Source organism: Delphinapterus leucas, chromosome 5 (genome assembly GCF_059928025.1).
Source record: "Delphinapterus leucas isolate spDelLeu-1000000601 "Yukka" chromosome 5, BTC_Dleu_Yukka2, whole genome shotgun sequence".
Taxonomy (NCBI): domain Eukaryota; kingdom Metazoa; phylum Chordata; class Mammalia; order Artiodactyla; family Monodontidae; genus Delphinapterus; species Delphinapterus leucas.
The window spans coordinates 116,379,651-116,404,892 of NC_143133.1; the positions used below are offsets into that span (position 1 = coordinate 116,379,651).

The following is a 25,242-nucleotide window of genomic DNA, read 5'->3' on the forward strand; positions in this document are numbered from 1 at the left end:
GGATGCAAAGAAATATGTGGCAAGCATTCAAGGAGCTTACAATGAATTCATTTTTTAAATAAAGTCTCATTTGACCAAATGGAATAATTGCCACTGGCACTGCAAAAAAAAAAAAAAAAGGAGCCAAGAGTCATTAGGCAGCCCAGCCATTGTTCTGTCCTGGTCAGAATTTTATGAATGACTTGGATAAAGTTACAAAGGGCATGTTTATCGAGTTGGACATGGCATGGGCTGGGAGAAATGATGAATACAGAACACTGAAGGAAAGAATGGAGGTCTAAAAAGAGCTTCACAATTTGGAAAGTTGGACAGAATCTATCAAAATAAAGTATATCAGGAATCAATGGAAGGCTTGCCAGTTACTGTGTGACTTTAAACAAGTTACGCAACCTTTCTATGTCTTTGGGCCCTTAGGTGTAAAATAGGAAGTATGGCAGCCCCTACACATAGGCTCATTTTCAGAATTGAACTCAATGCATGTAAAGTGCTTACCGTGCCTGTCCCATCATAGATGCTCAGTACATGTGGTGAATACTCCTTTTGGTCTGCAGCTGCCTGAAGGAAGTGTATGGTAGCCCCAAAAATGGTGGGGATGTTTCACTGTGACTGGTGCTTGTCAAACCATATTATGTGACATATGTCCAGTGAATACTTTAAGAAGGAGACAGAAAAACTGGATTGAGTTCAGAGAAAAGTAGCAACAATAGTGAGAAAGTTTAAAGTCATATGACAAAAGGTTAAAAGAACAAAGTATATTTAGCCTGTAGCAGAGAAGGCTTGAGTAGTACATAATAGCATTTTCTAATATTTGAAAGGTTCTCATATTATAGATGGTTTAGATTTATTCTCTCCCCAGGGGCCAAAGGTAGATATTTCAGAAAGACAAAATTTAGCTCAATCTAAGGAAGAATTTGCTAATAATCAGAGCTGCTCGAGGATGGTAAGAACTGCTTCAGGAAGAAATGAGGTCCTTGTCACAAGAGGCGATGATAGGCCAGATGGCCACTTGATGGGTGGACTTGGTGACCTGTAATGTCCGATCTCTGAAATTCTGTGATTTTGAGAATAAACAGGGCTATTCTAGTCAAGACAATAGACCAGAAAAATTATTATCAAGATATTGATTTCCTTTTGTACACCAAAGGAGAAGATCCAAGACCATCAGATCGGCATCTGATGGTGGCAATTTTCCTTTCATGCTCACTGGATGGGGGAGGGCTGGGGGCAGTGAGGTCTGGAACCTCCATCGTGTTCCAGAGCGAGCACTCCCGCCTCGCCTGTCCTCCTGGCTTTGTTGGCTGTACATGAGCCCACTAGCTCAAAAACAGCCCTTCCCCTTGGCTGGACGCATGCAGTCAAATAAAGAGTAGCACGACAGGCTGCTTACTGTTTATCTTTCTTTTTTTTTTTTGCGGTACGCGGGCCTCTCACTGTTGTGGCCTCTCCTGTTGTGGAGCACAGGCTCCGGACGCGCAGGCTCAGCGGCCATGGCTCACGGGCCCAGCTGCTCCGCGGCATGGGGGATCTTCCCGGACCGGGGCACGAACCCACATCCCCTGCATTGGCAGGCGGACTCTCAACCACTGCGCCACCAGGGAAGCCCCCTGTTTATCTTTCTTAATCTCCTTTAAACCTCTTCCTGCCTCAGCCAGCAGTAAACCCATCACAGAGGTTAAGTCGACTCCCACTCCTCTTTCTTTTTGGTGTTTAATGTCACTGATATTTGTGTTTCCTGTTTGCTTTGGGTTCTCTTTATTGTTTAAAATTACAAAACTTCATTATGCCTGTGCTAATTAATTATCTTTTTTTATGTCATATTTTCATGACTTTTTCCTATTTGGATTTTCCTTCCTATTTCCACTACTCGAATTTAAAATTTGGAACCACATGGGTACTCATAGACAGTTTTGCCTCCCCTTGGTGTATCTATATTATTGTCTTGAAGACCTGTTACTGTTACAAAATAGCATATACATACAGTTTATTAGTCACAGTCTCCTGAGAGCTACAAGTAATGTTCTTCAATAATAACAAAGGTTATAATAGTTGATTTACTTTCTTTTGGTGAAGGGGATGGACCACCAGCGCTCCCCAGTACTCTTCCCAGAATCACAAAGTTTAAAGGTGAAAGATGGCCACTTTTCTTAAAGGTACAAGCTTCTCCTGGCTTATGTGTAGCCTTAGTTCAGACTCCAGCACTTCATGGAACTTTGACAAGAGGCTTTACTCCAGCCTCAAATGCCTGGGTATAAAGACATCAGGATGAAGCCATTCATTTGTGTTCTGATACCTGGCATTTGACTGTGAGCACTGCCTGCTCATTCTGCTTCCCCCATATCATTCTATCCAGAGAACTTCTGGAAGCTGGAAGAGAGAGTTAAGGTCAGTCACTGCTTGTATCCATCCAGTCCCCCTACGTTGCAGGTCCTCGTAACTGTCCTTTTTCCAACAGGGGAACCTTTCTCCTGACCGCTGTCCTCTGCCCCATTTGACTTTGACTTCATAAGTTGTAAAAGCTATATTCCTCCTTTTGCGTCAGAATATTCTTTGACTACACAGGCAGGTACCCAGTTCACGCTCACACTTTCCATAAGGTATCTACCTGTTCCCTATGGGCTTTTCGCTCCATTCATTCCATATATATTGAATCGCTCCCAAGTGTCTCACTCTGTAAGAACAGGGGAGATGAAAAACATTGGCATTGCCCTCAAGGAGCTTGTGGTACATAGGAGGGGAGATAGTTGGTTGCAGTGTAGCGTGAATAAGCTGGGGTACTGGCAAAGGCAGGTGCATGTGGAGTCGGAGGAAGGATGCACATCTAGACAAAAGCGAAGGAGTCAGTGTGTGAGCCAGGTGCCCTGAAAGAAGTGAGACCTTATCAGTTTTCAAGGGGAGTGGGAGTTTCCCAGAGCCAACATTTGGAACAGAACAATTTTTCTAAGGAATTTTTATGAGGAAGCCTGTAATGGTTTCCCCATAATGAGTTTATTTTGTTCTCCTGTAGACTTATGAAATGTTTGCTGCCCTGTGAAAATTAAAACTTAGGAAGAAGGGGTTTGTAGTACAGTCTCCACAGACCTGAACTAGTCTCATGCTCTCCAAACAGTATCAAACCTCTGATGCCCGTAATAAAGATGAGATAATGTATAGAAAAGCATTTCATAAAGTAAAGGGAGCCATAACAATGTAAGGTTTTCCATTTAGGATTATCAAACAACCTTTTTGGAATATTTTTCACTCCTTATAAATTCCCTGGTGATTTTAAATCTGAAGAACTGAAATCCTTTGGAAATAGGGAGCAAAGAACATTATGCAATGTAGATATGCCGCTAGGGTGATAAATCTAGTACATGTTGAAAAACAGGGAGAAAGATAGAGGGGCTGCTTTTTACAGTTGCTTCAACCGTACACATCCCTGAAGCCATTTTATTTGGACCATTTCTTTTTTCTCTAACATATACATTGATAAACTTTTTATTCTGATATTGGTTCATCTCTTTGCACGAAACATTTTTTATCTTGCGGCGGCTTCATTCCCTCAGACCTCCAAAAGTGTCAGACCCCGAGATTTATGATCCACCAGCATGTAGCACAAGATGAAGTTCACATTCAAATAGGGTGAGAACAGGATTGCTTACCATATGACAATTGCTCCATTGACACCCCATTCGTCCTCTGGTGAATCTTCTAGAAACCTCAGACATCTAAACAGATCCAACTCTAGGGATAAGAGACAGAGTTTAAGACACAGAGTAACCCTCAAGACCAAGTCCGTTGACTGGGCGTTGAAAGTAGACAGAGGTTAGTGATTAAACAAGCTTGATTTCCCTTTCTCCAGGGTGAGAGCACATAGATGATTTAGAAAATAGAGGGAAGCTGGGAGGGGAGATTGAGAAGCTTCAGAGTGAGCCTTACGACGGGTATCTAAGGTTCAGATTCCAGAACCAGGCTGAGGCCATCAACAGAGGAGGTCATCCCTCCAGTGGAGTTGGTCTGACAGCTACTGTGCTGAGAGCCCTAGATGACCAGAGTGCCCGACATCATGTCCTGCAGCAAAGGGCCAGCCTCAATCCCTAAACAGCACTAGACTCTGAGAGATGATCTTGAGCCTGGATCAAGAGATCCCCTGCGCTAGGGGCTTTGTGACCGCCTGGAGGGGTGGGATAGGGAGGGTGGGAGGGAGGGAGACGCGAGAGGGAAGAGATATGGGAACATATGTATAACTGATTGACTTTGTTATAAAGCAGAAACTAACACAACATTGTAAAGCAATTATACTCCAGTAAAGATGTAAAAAAAAGAGAGATTCCCCTGCACTGGAGACCATGGCTTTGCTCTCTGTTGTTGCCACCAAACCCGAACCAGCACTGACTGGATCATCTGCAGCCTGGGGTCATCCGTGGAACACAGAACATTGAGAAATGCTGTGCGTGCTACTCCACCATTTCACATCATTGATTCTAGAGACCTGGAAGGGCCCTCAGAGCCCATCAACAGATGACCGTCCCTGGGGCACAGTGGACATCAGAATCAACATAGGATGTGGAGGAAAATGTACTGGAACATCGGCAAAAGGATTTGGTGTGTAGTCCATATTTTGCCATTAATCTGAACCTTGTGAATTTGGGCAAGCCACTATACCTCTCCGGCCCTCAGTTTTCTTGCTAGGAATTGAAGCAGCTGAATTCGTAGCAAAAACAGCTGACATCTTTAGAACACTTACGATTTGCCAGGCACTGAGGTGAACGCGTTATAGACAACAGAGTTAATTCTCAAACAACCCATGAGATTATTTTCCTCCATTTTTAAATTTATTTATTTTATTTATTTTTGGCTGCATTGGGTCTTTTTTGCTGCGTGGGCTTTTCTCCAGTTGCGGTGTGCAGGCTTCTCTTGTTGCGGAGCACGGGCTCTAGGTGCGTGGGCTTCAGTAGTTGTGGTTCGCGGGCCCTAGAGCGCAGGCTTAGTAGTTGTGGCGCACGGGCTTAGGTGCTCCATGGCGTGTGGGATCTTCCTGGACCAGGGCTTGAACCCGTGTCCCCTGCATTGGCAGGCGGACTCCCAACCACTGCGCCACCAGGGAAGCCATATTTTCCTCCATTTTTAAGTGAGGACATGGAAGGGATAAGGAACTTACCCAAGGTCTCATAGCTGGTAACAGGCAGAGATGGTATTTGAACCATGTCCAGCTCCCTTAACCTTGGGGGGTACTGAAGTTTCTTCCCCCTTTCACATCCTCCAGTTTTCTGACTAGGGTGTCTAAAGACCTTAGCAAGGGAGTTAACACTGAGGGGTTTATCACCAGCTTCGCTGTTCTTCTCGGCCCAGAGGTGAGCAGAGATCATTTGCCTTCTGAAGAGCCTTTTGTGTTCCTGTCACCCAGTCTTTAAAACCCTACCCCCTGGTGACCTCCAGGCCGTCCCCATAATGCCCAAAGCATCCTTCCAGCTTTGCTCCCTCATCACACTCAGCAAATACACCTGCAGGCCCCCACCTGCTCCTCTTTCACTCTGTTTATTCAAGAATGTAAAGACTATGTATTCTGGATCTGGAATATACGGGCATCCTTGGCAAGGTTAGTTGGTTTATTCTTTACCATTTTCAAAGGGGGAACATACTGTTATTATAAAGAAAGAAGCAACTTTTTTGATGGTACCCTTTGAAATTGATGAAACTTTAAGTGGATTAGAAGCCTGTCCTTCGTCTGTGTGCATAGGTAGAAGCAGAAATGAGAGGGCGCACAGTGCCCTGGATGCATAGGTGCTGGCTGAGTGCAGGGCTGTAATGGAATTGCTTCACGCTTCTGGTCAGTTTTTTGTCCTAGTCTTTCGGTGCCGTCAATTCTTCATCTGTAACACAAGAAGACAGTGATAATGTATGTACTGTGCATTCCCACTTACAGGTTATTTTCACATATGTTACTTCTCTTAATTCTGACCTGCAAGGACAAGTATTTTATAAATAAGGAAACTGAGGCCCATAGAGGGTTCAAGACTTGGCCAAGATCATCCAACTCGTAAAGAGCAGAGCCAGGAGGCAAACCTCATGTGCTCTTTCTATTTCACAATAGCCAAGTCTGTACGAAAGGCAGAGACAATTAACCAGAATGCTTCTCACGCACTTTGGCAAAGGTGAAGTTCCGGGAATGGATCACTACCAGTCCAGAACCGGGAAGAGTGCCATTCAACTAAAGATACATAGCCTCTGAATCTTCGTGAACACTGGGAATAAAATTAAGCTATTGATGACAGGTTTCACACATCTTTAGACCCGGGATGGTTTCTATATCTTTTATGGTTTACTCTGTGACTATGACATGGACACAGGTTGATTTGCAGAGAAGTTAAAAAAAAAAGCTTGAAACTTCCCCCTAAAACTAATTATGCCTTACGAAGTTTTCATCAAGCTTTGTTCAATAACACAGGGATGATATACTTGATTAAATGATCTTTAGCAGTATACAAGTGTCCCAGAATGTGCTTTCAATAATTCCAAAACTTGTACCTCCTTTGAGCCTGATTCCCATAGGTGGTGAATCTATGAATCTCTTACTTGCTATAGTTAGTATAGCCTGTGATGTAGCTGGTGGAACCAGGGTGAAGATTGCTATGTTGCCAGCCCAACTCACAATTCAAGTCCTGAGGTCATCAGCCTCTTAGAACCCCTTTCTTTGTTAGGGAGAGACCAGGTACAGACTTAGAAGGGTGACTTTCACTTCTCTACTTCCTACTAGCGACTCCTCAGCTATTCACTCAAGAAGTCGTAAGGTCAGTTTCACACAGGAGCGGCCCTTCACCCTCCTTGCATGATCAGCTGTTCACAAGTAGCCATTGTTTTAACGTGAGAAAGCCGAAATGATCAGTCAACAAACATGACCGAAATGATCACAGTCTACAAACATGACCATGATTTCCTATTTTCCTTTGCACGCTCAAGAGAAGTCCTGAAGCCACATACTCAAAATCCACTTTCTGCATAAGGGCCTGGGCCGGTCTGCCCACCCAACTTAGTTCAGTTATTCTTTCTATCAGCCCCATATTGCCCAGAATGAACATGGGCCCTCTATATGGAAAAAGGGAATAATGAACTATTTATATATAGGCTGTCAGCAGTTGAGAAGAGAAAAAGCCTGAAGGTATTCTATACTCTAAAACAATTTGGTCGCCCTTTCATTGCTCTTTCTCTTCCATATTTCTCCCCAAGCTCCAGCATTTACAGCCATGGGCACTGGCAATATAAATCGTATTTTCAGAGTGAAAGGAAGTTGTCTTTCTTTTGAGGAGTCTCAGAAAGCCCTGGAGAAGAAGAAAGGAGTCCATATTAAGTCTGTGAAATGAAACATGCCAGCCAGTAGCAGACCTAGACCATCCATAAACAGCATCCCAAAAAGTTGGATTGCCATAACTGTGATGCTCTGTATCTGAGAAGAGGTTGGCCTTCAGTTTCCGGTTGTGGTTAGCTATCAGAACCCCACTGGGTAGTCTGCAAGGTTATAGAGCCATCGGTACCTTCAGAAAGAAGGCACCTAAGAGTACGGTATCTGAAAGGAGAATGTAATTAGAGAAAGTTCTGGAACTTAAGTCATTCAAAGAGTGAATGTTAAAAATCCAAAGAAATTTCATCTAAAACTACCATAATTTGCCACTTTTCTGGCAAGAGGCTCTCAAAAGATGAGTAATCTTCTAGGGTCGACCATTGCCTACATTTTGGTAGAATGCTCCCTCTTTACTTCCTTCCATCCTGCAAGTAGTCCTGTCTGTCTTAACATGGGTATATATGTACAGCAAGAGCTTTATTCAACAGTCCTTTTGGAAGCAAAGAAAATGTATGTGGTTGAGGTTTGCACCAAAGCTAGATGTTGACAACACAACCTAGATTATCTTGTGGGCTCGTGGAAAACCCTGGGCAATTCCATCTAATTTTTCATCCAAACCAGGACACTTTTGAGAGTGAAAAGGAGCACTCACCAAACGGGCCACCAGGACAATGCTGTAAGCCGGAGAGGTCCTGAGCAAATCAGGAAATACCATCATCGTAATTTTGCATGGTCAGGTTAACTGGAAGAGGAGAGAGGGCTAAGACAGTAATGACGGCTTGAAACTATCTTTTAGGATTTTGTCTTGCCATTGTTTAAATGTTTTCTTTTACATAGAATCATATAGAAGCTTAGATTTCATAAAATACTACTCGCTCTTGTTTCTTTTGTTCTGATACAAGCTACAGGTCAACTAGCTACAAATATACAGGGTCTAGAAAGAAAACAAAAATGAAAAAAACCAGTGATTCTAAATAAATTAGATTTTAGTCAAGTGAGAATTTTAAGCAAACTGAAAAGATATGGTCTACAAAACTAGGAGTTCTGTTCCCCTGTAAACCTCATAGAAGTCATGGAACACGAGGTTTTTTATATAGTGAAAATGTCCACGTGTGATTTTGTTTCTAGTAAGCATCCTGAACCATGTTTTCCTATGAGATGGTTTCCTCTATAACTTCTCTAAATAACACATACTATTTAAAATATTAACAATTATAGAAAAATAACTTTTCAGAATTTTATGTAAAATTTCAAAGAAACGAACTGAACCACAAACGGACTGTAAAGGGATCTTTTGATAGGATGGAACAAACATGACACGTTAAAAGCTGAGCGGTTAAGTGACAGTGGATCTCATTTGGGTTGGTAACTAGTCTGTACTTGACGATTTTGTTACCACCAAGCTCAGTATTGTTAGGACGCAAGTGATTTTCAGACTCAAAATTTTAAACTATTCTTTCCAGTGACGCTGGTTTTGCCTTCACCGTTTCCCATCCCTGCTGGGTCTCCTTCTTCTTCTGGTTAAAATCCTTGTTTAACCTCTTAACTGGGGGGAGCCGGACACAGGTATACAGTTTAACCCACCTATCAACAGTGAGGTCAGACGTTGTCCTTTTTTTTCCCCCATGTTTCTTGTAGGCTCAGGATCTGGGCCCTCCTTTCAATGTATTTGCTCTAATTCTTTTCTACAGGAAGTTTCTAGGGACCAATCAGAGCCAAGCGGTTGATACAGTTTTCCTTTTAACCAGTTAGTCACTGGTCTGAGAGCTAATGGAATCCTATTACAGAATGACAAGCCTGAGTATTTGCTCGCATACACAGAGCAGGTCAAGCGTGTCTGGTTTTGTCGTCTCCGATTCCTGTGTTTGTTCATTATTTTTCCCTTTTCCTGTGATCAGGATAGTCATCTATGCTATCAAATGGGTGTCCATTTGGAAAAAGATGGTATGCATGTACAGTGCAAGAAACAATGAGATTTAATGGTGTTTAAATATGTATGTGAGGAAGATTTCCAGAAAAGGAAAACAGTAAAAAGGGAGCAGAGATATTGCTGAACAGGAAGAAGAGAGACATGAGAAAGAAACAGGGGTTCATCCTAGCAGATTGAAACCACGGGCATTTTTCAGTTCAGCTAATTTTTCTCAGTTGTTCGTAGTCTCAGCCACAAACAATGGCCAAAGAATACATTTGATTTAATTTCATCTCAGAAAATGTGTCCCTCCAGATCGCTGTATCCTCTCTATTGAATTTCCTCTAAAAATTGACTTGCATTTTCTCTATACTTAGAGGAAAATTAGGTCTTATTTCCCACTTATTTCATAGCTAAAACTTAGACAAAACTTACTCTCTTCTCTTCTTTTGTGTTTATTTTTGTAACCTATAAGTGCATATTTCTCCATGAAGAATTTTTTTCATTGGTCAAAATTTTATTATAATGTTGTTATGTTTCTTAGCATGGGATTTTTCAGTTATCTTTTGTCTTATTACAAAAATAATTTGTGTTTATTGTAGAAAATGTTTTCGAAAAATACAGACAAGCAGAAATCAGAAACTTTAAATCACTGAAAAATCACAATGACCCAAAATAACCACTATCAAAATTGCTGGTGTGTTCAGTGGTGTTTTTGTTGTTGTTTTGTTTTTTAATGATTCGTGTGTGTCCCACGCATTAATGCTGCTGCATCTATAGAATACTTTTTTTAATGACTGGAATATTTAACCAGAAAATACCTGACATATGCAGCTTCTGCTTAGCTTTAACGGTGCCCTGGTGAGAAGCAGCCATCCGCGTGTCACTTCTGTGCACACACACAGACATCCATCCATCATGAATATTTAAAATTTAATCATTAGGTGCGGCGGCGGCGGCAGCATATTTGTTGCAACTGATCAGCCACTAATGGTTTAAAAACTGAGAAATTGGGGGCTGCTTTTGTCAATTGAAGGAGATTATTCCAAGCCACTGAAGCTCCTTGTCAGAATGGAAAAGTGTATTAAAAGAGATGGGATTGCACACCCCAGGGTCGCTAACAATATATAATTCACTAAGCGCACGTGCTTAAGAGAAAAATAGCTCAAACGGATGAGACTGGAGATCCCTAAAATAGTCTTCTGTCCAAATCAAACATACAAACAAACAAACAAATATTCCCAATTCTGTTTCTTCCTGAGTCCCACGTAGACAGAAGTTTCTGCTTATGAGGGCCCCTGGGCTTGGTAACCTAGGTTTGGCACTTTGCTCATTCATTCCTCCAGATCAACTTTCCTTTTCAAGCGAGTCTTTCACAACAATAGAAGCAGCAGTGTATTCCGTTGTTACAATAATCAAGTGAAGTCTGTTTTCTTTCATTACCGGGGGCTTGGTGATCAGCGACTAGGCATGATTGGAAAGTTTTTTTTTTTTTTTTTTTTGCGGTACGCGGGCCTCCCACTGTCGTGGCCTCTCCCGTTGAGGAGCGCAGGCTCCGGACGCGCAGGCTCAGCGGCCATGGCTCACGGGCCCAGCGGCCTCGCGGCCTGTGGGATCTTCCCGGACCGGGGCACGAACCCCTGGCCCCTGCATCGGCAGGTGGACTCTCAACCACTGCGCCACCAGGGAAGCCCTGGAAAGTATTTTTGAAGATTCTATTTTCTGTGCTTAATTTGAACAGTTCACCAGTACTGTCCACTTGCTAGAGATAGCCACAGCACTTTTTTGTTTTTTAATCATTCCCAGTTCTTTAAATCAGATTTAGAAAGCTTCGTAGAGAGGCCCAGAAAAAGTGTTCTAGCTTACCAAACACTTCCTTATAACCTGAGCTGTCAGAAGTCCTTGAGAGAAAATGACAGGATCAGGTATGCATGGAAACACATTTAAAACAAGCGTTCTGGAATTCCTTATGACTCTTGCAGGAACCACTTTAAAAATGTTTTTATGATTTGCTCCACAGATTGAATCAATGAGTGATCGTGTTCTTTGCACACTGCCCTCAGCTTCCCAACTTCCCACACTCACCCGGACTAACCGTGACCTGTGCTTAACCCAGAAGAAAAGGGCAGTATGTGCGGTTTTTTAATGTTCTAATTTTACACAACCTGGACAATGGAGAAAGGAGACTGAGAAAGAGAAGAGAGAGGGAAGTCCCATTTCCCTAATGGCTGGCCTGCCTAGATTCAGAAAATACTAGGTGTGAACTGTGAAAAAATCTTATTGAATGATGTGAGAAAAAGCAGATCCATCCAGTCTCATGATACTGTTTTGGGCTCCCTCCACACTGCCGTTTTGCTCTCAAAGAGCTGTTACATGGATTAGTAGCTTCACAGGGAAACCACACAGTTTTCCTCCAAAATATCAAAATGAATCACCTTGATTTTCTAAATTACAGGATATCCTGAGAAGCCACGCAAAAGGTATTTTTAAGTATAGGGAAGAAGCAAAAATGTTTAAAATGGAGCTGTTTTAAGGACTGTAACTCTAGAGAAAAGCTCTGTCTGCCGCCAAAAGTCATCAACGAATGACTCTTTTAAAGTACATCTTTGAATATAAAATAATACTTAAACTATTATTCACAGATCATTTATTTCTTAAACTCTTCCCCTCATAGACAGAAATGCTTAGTTTGGTGAGAGAATCTGGCTAGTAAAATAAAAATAAGGTGCAGTGCTAGCTTGTTATCATCTATAGCTTAGCTATAGCTTATAATCTATAGCTTCCAGCAATCTGCAGGAAGGGAAATTAAGGCACAAAATAATCCAGGGAAGACTGCATAAAACTTCAGCCACAAAGTTGGGGAGAAAGCATTTCAGCTCCTGATTTTTTTTTTGAATTTTATTTTATTTATTTATTTTATACAGTTCTTATTAGTTATCCATTTTATACATATTAGTGTATATATGTCAATCCCAATCTCCCAATTCAGCTGCTGATTTTTTTTTTGTCACTGTCAAGCTGTCACAAATAACTGCAAAAAAGTCTGCTTGGGGCATTTCAGACTCTGAATTCTCTGTTTATAGGGATGTTAGGGTTTCCTCCCACTCCTAAAGATATATTCTAGACTTAAGGGTTAGAGATCAGCATTACCCTGATAAACCTTACTCTGACTCAAGATTTACTTAACCAACTGTAATTTTACTACTGCCCGGATTCAATCTGTTGAGCAAATAAAAATCACTTTCAAAATGACCTACCTATGTATTTATTCAGTTTGTATTTTAGAATGATAATGTTGGGCATGGGAGATGGTGGTGTCAATGAAACTATTATATACCACTTACCATAGTTTTTTTAGAAATGGGACTACAAAAGAGAAAATAAGAAATCACAGCGTATGTGAAAATAAGAAATCACATCACAAACGCTTTCGTTCAGATGAGCATCTACTTCAAATCCAAAAACACTGAGTTAAGTAAAATTGTAGTCAAAGTGGTTTCCTGCTTCCTTTCGGTCTCAAGCCAGTCTAATTGCTGATAGCACTTACTCTGTGAGATCTTGGTGCAGTCATGAAGAGGACATAGACGTAAAGTGAAACTTCCTGATGTCTCTGCTGCAGAAACGAACTTGCCATGCAGCAAAACGTGATTTCTTTGCTCTTATTTAGTTTTTCTAACTTCAGTTCCTACCTGGGTATTTCTGCCAATTTGACCTGATTCAGACACCTCGACCTTGGGTAAAGACTCTCCCTCTTGGCAGGAGGGATAAATTAGGAGTTTGGGATTCACATATACACACTACTATATATAAAATAGACAAACAACAAGGACCTACTGTGTAGCACAGGGAACTATACTCAATATTTTGTAATAACCTATAAGGGAAAAGAATCTGAAAAAGAACATATATATACACATATATATATATATATATATGTATGTATAACTGAATCGCTTTGCTGGACACCTGAAACTAACACAACATTGTAAATCAACTATACTTCAAAAAGAAGACACTCATTCTTAATTTATGCCTTTTCCCATTTCTGTGTTGGCGTACCCCTGTATGTATGTACTCTGTCTCATACAGCCATATGTCCAATTCCTTCTCCATTTCTCACCCTTCCCACTTCACCCCTTCCATCTTCTTAACTTCTTTGTTTTTTATATTTTAACTTTATTGGAGTATAGTTGATTTACAATGTTGTGTTAGTTTCAGGTGTCCAGCAAAGTGATTCAGTTTTACATATACATATATTCATTCTTTTTAGATTCTTTTCTCATGTAGGTTATCACAGAATATTGAGTAGAGTTCCCTTTGCCACACAGTAGGTCCTTGCTGGTTATCTATCTTATATATAGTAGTGTGTGTGTGTTCATCCCAAGCTCCTGATTTATCCCCCTCCCTCGCCATGTTTCCCCTTTGGTAACCATAAGTTTGTTTTCAATATCTGTAAGACTGTTTCTGTTTTATAAATAAGTTCATTTGTATCTTTTTTTAAAAATTAGATTCCACATATGATTGATATCATATGATATTTGTCTTTCTTTGTCTGACTTACTTCACTTGGTGTGATAATGTCTAGGTCCATCCATGTTGCTACAAATGGCATTATTTCATTCTTTTTTATGGCTTAATAGTATTCCATTGTCTGTATGTACCACATCTTTATCCATTCCTCTGTCGATGGACATTTAAGTTGCTTCCATGCCTTGGCTATTGTAAATAGTGCTGCAATGAACATTGGGGTGCATGTATCCTTTTGGATTATGGTTTTCTCCAGATATATGACCAGGAGTGGGATTGCTGGATGGATCATATGGTAGTTCTACTTTAAATTTTTTAAGGAACTTCCAGACTGTTCTCCATAGTGGTTGTACCAATTTACATTCCCACCAACAATGTAGGAGGGTTCCCTTTTCTCCACACCCTCTCCAGCATTTATCGTTTGTAGACTTTTTGATGACGGCCATTCTGACCGGTGTGAGGTGATACCTCACTGTAGTTTTGTGGGTTTTTTAAATATCTATTTATTTATTTGGCTGAGTCGGGTCTTAGTTGAGGCACAAGGGACCTTGGTTGCGGCATGCGGCATCTTTTGGTGTGGCACACGGACTTCTCTCTAGTTGTGAGACGTGGGCTCCAGAGCGCACTGGCTCAGTAGTTGCAGCATGCAGGCTTAGTTGCCCTGCGGCATGTGGGATCTTAGTTCCCTGACCAGGGATCAAACCCACGTCCCCTGCATTGCAAGGCAGATTCTTAACCACTGGACCACCAGGGAAGTCCCCTCATTGTAGTTCTGATTTGCATTTCTCTGATAATTAGTAATGTCGAGCAGCTTTTCATGTGCTTTTTGGCCATCTGTATGTCTTCTTTGGACAAATGTCTGTTTAGATCTTCTGCCCATTTTTTTGATTGGGTTATTTGTTTTTCTGATGTAGAGCTTCATGAGCTGTTTGTATATTTTGGAGGTTAACTCCTTGTTGGTCGCTTCACTTGCAAATATTTCTCCTATCCTGTGGGTTATCTTTTCACTTTGTTGTTGGTTTCCTTTGCTGTACAGAAGCTTTTAAGTTTAATTAGGTCCCATTTGTTTATTTTTCATTTTCATTATTCTAGAAGGTGGATCAAAAAAGATATTACTTCCATCTTCTTACTTCTTTGGTGTGTCCTCTCTGTTGGACATTGTGCCATTTCTGATACACACACACACACACACACACACACACACACACACACACATGCTCTCTCCTTGATGTCTGCCCTCAGAATTCAATTCTGGGAGCCATTAAGCTTTAGTGACTATTTGACTGAGAAGTCAACACCCATTATCTCTTCTAAAAAAAACAAAGTCCCCTCCAGGAGAAAAACCTTGCAAAAACCACATTGACACTATAAAGAAGGAAAGGAGGGTGAATAGTATGGGCCGGATTCAGACTAAACCAGTGATAGGCTTTTTCCAGCCCTCTGGCCTCTGAGCAGTGGTTCTCTGCCTCTCTGCTCACCAAGTCCCCAGGCTCTCCGCTGCCTTGTCTTCTAGTCTGACTCCATGTCATTCCGCTACTGGTGGCCTGCACACTTGGGCAGTTTCCCCATAGTTCCTTTCTCTCACCCACACTGTCAATTCCAGCCCCTTAACAACGTGTGAAGCAAAGCAGTGGCTGGATGATGGGGAGGGTACAGCCTGTGGTTGAGAAATAGAGATTTCCCAAGGTACCAAGCAGAGGATTAAGAGCAGTACAAGCTGCTCTGACAGCCTCATTGTCATGACCAATTTCAGATGTGTTGGCAGTGATTCTGAAGCCTGCTAGAAAAAGTATACAGTCTTCAGAGATTGAAGAGATTACCAATGGTCTACTCTTTGCCAAGGAGTATGCCCAGCTTGGTACTGTTACTCCTACAGCAAATCTGTGCCTAATGAACAAGATAAAGACACTAGAATGCCACCAATGTTTAAGCGGTGGCACCTAATTGATTTTAATCTTAGGTCAACAGTGTGACCAGAAGGATGTTTCAGTTACTATCACCACACGGGACACCAAGTGTCTGATTAGTAGGGATGCCCCTGTTCTTCATTCTTTCAAGCGACCACTCATTAGTCTGTAAGTTGCTGTCTCTGTCGATGAAATTGTGCCCCAGTGGACTCAAATAGTACGCTCAGCTGCTTGAAGGTGCACGTTAGCTTATAGCCAGAGAGTGGCGAAGGTCTGGGAACAAGCTGGGTCCTTCGTAAGTGGTGCCTGCTAGAGCCAGCGGTGTAGCAGCTGCAGACTCCTGCTCTTACCCCACCTCACATGTTAGTTGTGAATTTGATAAACGCCATCCTCAAGAGCAACTGATTTATTAATTAGCTGATTGGGAATGTTCTTAGGACCCATTTGGGATATGGAGTCATTATAATTTTTAAATGTCAGCGCAGTGCAATAGAAGACGAAAATGGCACCTCCCAGGGGCCCTGTGGGCAGAGGTCTTTCCTTGGGTGGGTGGGGTTTTCGCCATGGCCATAATGCCGCCCATAGGAGGTCACCTCATCAGGCCTTTGAGTGAGGGCTCCGGAAATCAGGGGATGTTCCTTCCATGAACAGTGAGGACCAGGACTAGGACAGGACCAGACCAAGAGGAGAGTTCTGGATCTTAAACTGAGGATAGTAGCCATTTCATTAGAAGACGCAAATGAATTAAGGTACTTTAGTTTAGGAGTAATTTCTAGAAAAACCCAAACTGTATGTAATTACCTATATCTATGAATAGGGAGTCTATAAATTTTTTTCCAACAAAAGACTTGATGAGCTGAGGAAGATCCAAAAATATAGGCTAGATTAAATTATCATGAATGTTAACGAACAGGTTTTTGTTTTTATTTTTGCTTTGTCTTTAAACATGGGTAATTAAGACCTGCCAGTAAGTTGGCATTTTAGTTCATACCCTCTACTTCTGTGTACTTGGAACTGGGTAGTAAATCTAAAATTGTGACATATCAAGTTATTATCTGGTGTGTTTTTAAATGTGACCTACGTGATCCAGAAAGGTGATGTGTCTTAGTACCATACTCACCTTCGGGCAAAAGATAGGCATATTCCTTCTGTTGAATGCTAAGCTCTACAGCAGATTGGGCTGGGGAAACTAGGTAATTCCCAGAGCTCCATTATCAAATGGATACACGTAGAGCTTCAGGGAAGAACAGAGGTCGTGAGTTATAGTTTTAGTCCTACCTTTCCTTTAGAGGGAGAAGGAGTTGAGGAAAGCATCTGCAACTAACAAAAGGAGACATGCTTGTTTTCCTTGTTTACTGTCTTAAAGCCTCGTTGATGGAACAGGGCCACAGACAGACAGAAAGCTTCCTAAAGGCCCCTGTGGCTTTCAGAAGTACTCGAATAACTCTAAAAATCAGATCACCTGGCTTCTTGCGCACGGTCTGAGAGCCAAAACGACCTTGAGCAGCTTGGAGTGGGATGAGAAGGGCTTTAAAGTCAGAAGGATCAAAGTGTGAATCAGTTCTAGGAGAGTGATTTTGAGCAAGTTGATGAATCTCCTTCAGCTTCAGTTTCCTCAAGGGTGTGTGTGTGTGTCCCTGTGTGAGTGTGTCTGGAAGTCCTACCTCTTAGGACGGTGGAAGTGATTCAACTAGAAAAGGTATCTGAAAATGACTGATACCCAGTAGGTACTCAGAAAATGCAAGTTCTCTTCCTTTTTTTGGATGTGCGATGCAGTCACTGACCTCTTCTGTACTCTAGTTTCCTTGTATATGAAACGAGGGATAGTAATGTCAGCATATGTGGGTCTGCTTTAAATTCTTCTACTAAAGAGTAACTAACTACCACTCCCTCTTGCGCGAACACCAGCATCACAACTAGCTGCTGGACAATCATCGACAGGAAGACACTGGAACTCACCAAAAAAGATACCCCACATCCAAAGACAAAGGAGAAGCCACAATGAGATGGTAGGAGGGGCACAATCACAGTAAAATCAAATCCCATAACTGGTGGGTGGGTGACTCACAGACTGGCGAACACTTAGACCACAGAAGTCCACCCACTGGAGTGAAGGTTCTGAGCCCCACGTCAGGCTTCCCAACCTGGGGGTCCGGCAACGAGAGGAGGAATTGCTAGAGAATCAGACTTTGAAGCCTAGCGGGAATTGATTGCAGGACTTCCACAGGACTGGAGGAAACAGAGACTCCACTCTTAGAGGGCACACACAAAGTAGTGTGCGCATCGGGACCCAGAGGAAGGAGCAGTGACCCCAGGTGAAACAGAACCAGACCTACCTGCTACTGTTGGAAGGTCTCCTGCAGAGGTGGGGGGTGGCTCTCTTTCACCATGGGGACAAGGACACTGGCAGCAGAAGTTCTGGGAAGCACTCCTTGGCGTGAGCCCTCCCAGAGTCAGTCATTAGCCCCACCAAAGAGCCCAGGTAGGCTCCAGTGTTGGGCTGCCTCAGGCCAAACAACCAACAGGGAGGGAACCCAGCCCCACCCATCAATAGTCAAGTGGATTAAAGTTTTACTGAGCTCTGCCCACCAAGGCAACAGTTAGCTCTACCCACCACCAGTCCCTCCCATCAAGCCTCTTAGATAACCTCATCCACCAGAGGGCACACAGCAGAAGCAAGAAGAAGTACGGTCCTGCAGCCTGTGGAACAAAATCCACTTTCACAGAAAGACAGACAAGAAGAAAAGGCAGAGGGCTATATACCAGATGAAGGAACAAGATAAAACCCCAGAAAAACAACTAAATGGAGTGGAGATAGGCAACCTTCCAGAAAAAGAATTCAGAATAATGATAGTGAAGATGATCCAGGACCTCGGAAAAAGAATGGAGGCAAAGATCGAGAAGATGCAAGACATGTTTAACAAAGACCTAGAAGAATTAAAGAACAAACAAACAGAGATGAACAATACAATAACTGAAATGAAAAATACACTAGAAGGAATCAATAGCAGAATAACCGAGGTAGAAGAACGGATAAGTGACCTGGAAGACAGAATGGTGGAATTCACTGCTGCAGAACAGACTAAAGAAAAAAGAATGAAAAGTAATGAAGACAGCCTAAGAGACCTCTGGGACAACATTAAATGCAACAACATTCACATTATAGGGGTCCCAGAAGGAGAAGAGAGAGAGAAAGGACCAGAGAAAATATTTGAAGAGATTATAGTCGAAAACTTCCCTAACATGGGAAAGGAAATAGCCACCCAAGTCCAGGAAGCGCAGCAAGTCCCATAAAGGATAAACCCACGGAGAAACACGCCAATACACAGTAATCAAATTGGCAGAACTTAAAGAAAAAGGAATATTATTGAAAGCAGCAAGGGAAAAACGACAAATAACATACAAGGGAACTCCCATAAGGTTAACAGCTGATTTCTCAGCAGAAACTCTACAAGCCAGAAGGGAGTGGCATGATATACTTAAAGTGATGAAAGGGAAGAACCTACAACCAAGATTACTCTACCCGGCAAGGATCTCATTCAGATTCGATGGAGAAATCAAAAGCTTTACAGACAAGCAAAAGCTAAGAGAATTCAGCACCACCAAACCAGCTCTACAACAAATGCTAAAGGAACTTCTCTAAGTGGGAAACACAAGAGAAGAAAAGGACCTACAAAAACAAACCAGAACAATTAAGAAGATGGTCATAGGAACCTACATATCAATAATTACCTTGAACGTGAATGGATTAAATGCTCCAACCAACAGACACAGGCTTGCTGAACGGATACAAAAACAAGACCCATATATATGCTGTCTACAAGAGACCCACTTCAGACCTAGGGACACATACAGACTGAAAGTGAGGGGATGGAAAAAGATATTCCATGCAAATCGAAATCAAAAGAAAGCTGGAGTAGCTATACTCATATCAGATAAAATAGACTTTAAAATAAAGACTGTTACAAGAGACAAAGAAGGACACTACATAATGATCAAGGGATCAATCCAAGAAGAAGATATAACAACTATAAATATATATGCACCCAACATAGGAGCACCTCAATACATAAGGCAACTGCTAACAGCTATAAAGGAGGAAATTGACAGTAACACAGTAAGAGTGGGGGACTTTAACACCTCATTTACACCAATGGACAGATCATCCAAAATGAAAATAAATAAGGAAACAGAAGCTTTAAATGACACAGTAGACCAGATAGATTTAATTGATATTTATAGGACATTCCATCCAAAAACAGCAGATGACACTTTCTTCTCAAGTGCCCACGGAACATTCTCCAGGATAGATCACATCTTGGGTCACAAATCAAGCCTCAGTAAATTTAAGAAAATTGAAATCATATCAAGCATCTTTTCGGACCACAACGCTAATGAGATTAGAAATGAATTACAGGGAAAAAGACGTAAAAAACACAAACACATACAGGCTAAACAATATGTTACTAAATAACCAAGAGATCACTAAAGAAATCAAAGAGGAAATCAAAAAATACCTAGAGACAAATGACAATGAAAACACAACGATCCAAAACCTATGCGATGCAACAAAAGCAGTTTTAAGAGGGAAGTTTATAGCTATACAAGCCTACCTCAAGAAACCAGAAAAATCTCAAGTAAACAATCTAACATTACACCTAAAGCAACTAGAGAAAGAAGAACAAACAAAACCCTAAGTTAGCAGAAGGAAAGAAATCATAAAGATCAGAGCAGAAAAAAATGAAATAGAAACAAAGAATACAATAGCAAAGATCAATAAACTAAAAACTGGTTCTTTGAGAAGATAAACAAAATTGATAAACCATTAGCCAGACTCATCAAGAAAAAGAGGGAGAGGACTCAAATCAATAAAATTAGAAATGAAAAAGGAGAAGTTACAACAGACACCACAGAAATACAAAGCATCCTAAGAGACTACTACAAGCAACTCTATGCCAATAAAATGGACAACCTGGAAGAAATGGGCAAATTCTTAGAAAGGTATAACCTTCCAAGACTGAACCAGGAAGAAACAGAAAATATGAACACACCAATCACAAGTAATGAAATTGAAACTGTGATTAAAAATCTTCCAACAAACAAAAGTCCAGGACCAGATGGCTTCACAGGTGAACTCTGTCAAACATTTAGAGAAGAGCTAACACCCATCCTTCTCAAACTCTTCCAAAAAATTGCAGAGGAAGGAACACTCCCAAACTCATTCTATGAGGCCATTATCACCCTGATACCAAAACCAGACAAAGATACTACAAAAAAAGAAAATTACAGACCAATATCACTGATGAATATAGATGTAAAAATCCTCAACAAAATACTAGCAAACAGAATCCAACAATACATTAAAAGGATCATACACCACGATCAAGTGGGATTTATCCCAGGGATGCAAGGATTTTCAGTATACGCAAATCAATCAATGTGATACACCATATTAACAAATTGAAGAATAAAAACCATATGATCATCTCAATAGAGATGAGAAAAAGCTTTTGACAAAAAGCTTTATCAACACCCATTTATGATAAAAATTCTCCCGAAAGTGGGCATAGAGGGAACCTACCTCAACATAATAAAGGCCATATACGACAAACCCAAACAAACATCATTCTCAATGGTGAAAAACTGAAAGCATTTCCTCTAAGATCAGGAACGAGACAAGGATGTCCACTCTCACCACTATTATTCAACATAGTTTTGGAAGTCCTAGCCACGGCAATCAGAGAAGAAAAAGAAATAAAAGGAATACAAATTGGAAAAGAAGAAGTAAAACTGTCACTGTTTGCAGATGACATGATACTATACATAGAGAATCCTAAAAATCCACCAAAAAACTACTAGAGCTAATCAATGAATTTGGTAAAGTTGCAGGATACAAAATTAATGCACAGAAATCTCTTGCATTCCTATGCACTAATGATGAAAAATCTGAAAAAGAAATTATGGAAACACTCCCATTTACCATTGCAACAAAAAGAATAAAATACCTAGGAATAAACCTACCTAGGGAGACAAAAGAGCTTTATGCATAAAACTATAAGACACTGATTAAAGAAATTAAAGATGATACCAACAGATGGAGAGATATGCCATGTTCTTGGATTGGAAGAATCAATATTGTGAAAATGACTATACTACCCAAAGCAATCTACAGATTCAGTGCAATCCCTATCAAATTACCAATGGCATTTTTTACGGAACTAGAACAAATCATCTTAAAGTTTGTATGGAGACCCAAAAGACCCCGAATAGCCAAAGCAGTCTTGACGGAGAAAAACAGAGCTGGAGGAATCAGACTCCCTGACTTCAGACTATATTACAAAGCTACAGTAATCAAGACAACATGGTATGGCACAAAAACAGAAATATAGATCAATGGAACTGTATAGAAAGCCCAGAGATAAACCCATGCACCTATGGTCAGCTAACCTATGACAAAGGAGGCAAAGATATACAATGGAGAAAAGACAGTCTCTTCAGTAAGTGGTGCTGGGAAAACTGGACAGCTACATATAAAAGAATGAAATTAGAACACTCCCTAACACCATACACAAAAATAAACTCAAAATGGATTCAGGACCTAAATGTAAGACCGGACACTATAAAACTCTTAGAGGAAAACATAGGAAGAACACTCTTTGACATAAATCACAGCAAGATCTTTTTTGATCCACCTCCTACAGTAATGGAAATAAAAACAAAAATAAACAAATGGGACCGAATGAAACTTCAAATCTTTTGCACAGCAAAGGAAACCATAAACAAGACAAAAAGACAACCCTCAGAATGGGAGAAAATATTTGCAAACGAATCAACGGACAAAGGATTAATCTCCAAAATATATAAACAGCTCATGCAGGTCAATATTAAAGAAACAAACAACCCAATCCAAAAATGGGCAGAAGACCTAAATAGACATTTCTCCAAAGAAGACATACAGATGGACAAGAAGCACATGAAAATCTGCTCAACATCACTAATTGTTAGAGAAATGGAAATCAAAACTACAATAAGAAGGCTTCTTCCCTAGCAGTGCAGTGGTCGAGAGTCCACCTGCCGATGCAGGGGATACGGGTTCGTGCCCCGGTCTGGGAAGATCCCACATGCCGCGGAGCAGCTGGGCCCGTGAGCCATGGCCGCTGAGCCTGCACGTCCGGAGCCTGTGCTCCGCAACGGGAGAGGCCACAACAGTGAGAGGCCTGCGTACCGAAAAAAAAAAAAACCAACAACTACTATGAGGTATCACCTCACACCAGTTAGAATGGGCATCATCAGAAAATCTACAAACAACAAATGCTGGAGAGGGTGTGGAGAAAAGGGAACCCTCTTGCACTGTTGGTGGGAATGTAAATTGATACAGCCACTATGGAGAACAGTATGGAGGTTCCTTAAAAAACTAAAAATAGGGGCTTCCCTGGTGGCGCAGTGGTTGAGAGTCCGCCTGCCGATGCAGGGGACATGGGTTCGTGTCCCGGTCCGGGAAGATCCCACATGCTGCGGAGCAGCTGGGCCCGTGAGACATGGCCGCTGAGCCTGCATGTCTGGAGCCTGTGCTCCGCAACAGGAGAGGCCAGAACAGTGAGAGGCCCGCGTACTGTAAAAAAACAAAACAAAACAAAACCAGAAATAGATTTACCATATGATCCAGCAATCCCACTACTGGGCTATACCCAAAGAGAACCATAATTCAAAAAGACACATGCACCCCGATGTTCATTGCAGGACTGTTTACAATAGCCAGGTCATGGAAGCAACCTAAATGCCCATCGACAGACAAATGGATAAAGAAGATGTGGTACATGTATACAATGGAATATTACTCAGCCATAAAAGGGAACAAAATTAAGTCATTTGTTGAGACGTGGATGGATCTCGAGACTGTCATACAGAGTGAAGTAAGTCAGAAAGAGAAAAACAAATATCGTATGTTAACGCATGTATGTGGAACCTAGAAAAATGGTACAGATGAGCCAGTTTGCAGGGCAGAAGTTGTGACACAGATGTAGAGAACAGAAGTATGGACACCAATGGGGGAAAACCACGGTGGGGTGGGGATGGTGGTGTGCTGAATTGGGCAATTGGGATTGACATGTATACACTGATGTGTATAAAATTGATGACTAAAAACCTGCAGTATAAACAAACAAAACAAGTAATACTAAACTTTCATTGGGTTATTTGTATGGAAATATGTTAATATAAATGTTTCAGACATTATATGAAATTTCTAAACATCTTAAAAAAAAAGAAAAAGAGTAACTACCTGAGCATCAGTAAAACAACTCTCCCTTCTTTTCAACTCCCCTTCCTTGTCTGACATCTTTCAAACCTCTTGGCTGTCTTCAAAGGAGAACTTCACCCTGAGCCCAGTCGAGGTGCACTTGCAGGGCTGCTCTCTGCACTGGGCGTGCGTGCATCGCGGCTGCCGTGGCTGGAAGCCCACGGCCTCCCAGGGGATCCCTTGTCTGTAGGTCCTTCCCTCAGCCCGCTGTGAACCCGGGACCTTTTATTGATCTTTTGTGCATCTGGCTCCACTGTGATACCAGGAAGAATGGAGGTTGCTGGCCCTGGACTTGGTCCTGGACAAATAAATGTGTTTGTCAAAGCCCTTTCCTGTCACTGGTTGTCTCAAGCCCAGGTGGCATTGTGGAGGGTAATTAGTTCTCTTAATTGGAGGGAACATCAGGATCTCTGGGCTGGTCACCGTGGACACATGCAAAAAGATTTCGTTAATGCGGGCTGTTACTCGCCCTTTCATCATGCTAATGGGTAGCCCGTAAGAAATTTGACTTCCTGTCACTGGCACCAAGCAACACCTATCGAACAAAGCATTGTTTCTTTTCACTGTTGATAAGTGTGACTTGTGGAGGCCAGCGATAGCATGCTCATTTTTATCTGCTAAGTGCACAGCGCTTGTAAAAAACCAGCAGTGGCCTTGTTACCACTTGACATGACACTAGGTTTAGCTGTTTACATTGACACACTGCTGCACCCTTTTAGAGCTGCAGCCAGGGGTCAGATTCATTAGAGCGTCAGCGCTGGGAGGCGGCATCTGGCAGGACTCTCTCTGCTCCTCTGTAGGGAGCAGCAAAGCAAGGAGACCGAATCTTGGAAAGGGTGGCTTTTAATTCTTTTCTTTGTTATGATTGTTTGAGAACCCCTGTTTATTCTCTAACCATCCACGGAGAAGATGAGAGAGAAAGAAAGGTCTGGGAATAGCACTCACGCCCCACCGCACCCCCCGTGATGAAGCAGAGGAACGCTGGGACCCTCCGTGTGTTGCTCTAATCTTTGCCAACATGTGGCTTTTTGTTGCCCAGGAGAGCTGCAGAGAGGGAGTAAAATGCACGTGTCTTTCTTACCACAGCAAACAAGGCTGAAAAGCAGAAGTAAATGGAGCGGAACTTTATCCTTCATCCTTTGTTTCCTCCTTTTTCCTCTCAATTTTATGAGCATCCCCTGGACAGATTTGGGGACCAGACTGCCTTTATAATGCTTGAAGCCATTTATCTTTTGCTTCCAGGCTTGTTATCCTTTTGGACGCATAGGAAATGGAGGGTCTATTC

At 41.7% G+C, this 25,242-nt stretch overlaps 1 protein-coding gene across 1 annotated transcript in view; it reads left to right on the plus strand.

Moving 5' to 3' along the window:
* Nucleotides 1-25,242, plus strand: part of MAML3 (mastermind like transcriptional coactivator 3) — a 431,510-nt gene that overhangs the window by 275,230 nt on the left and 131,038 nt on the right. The window lies entirely within an intron of this gene.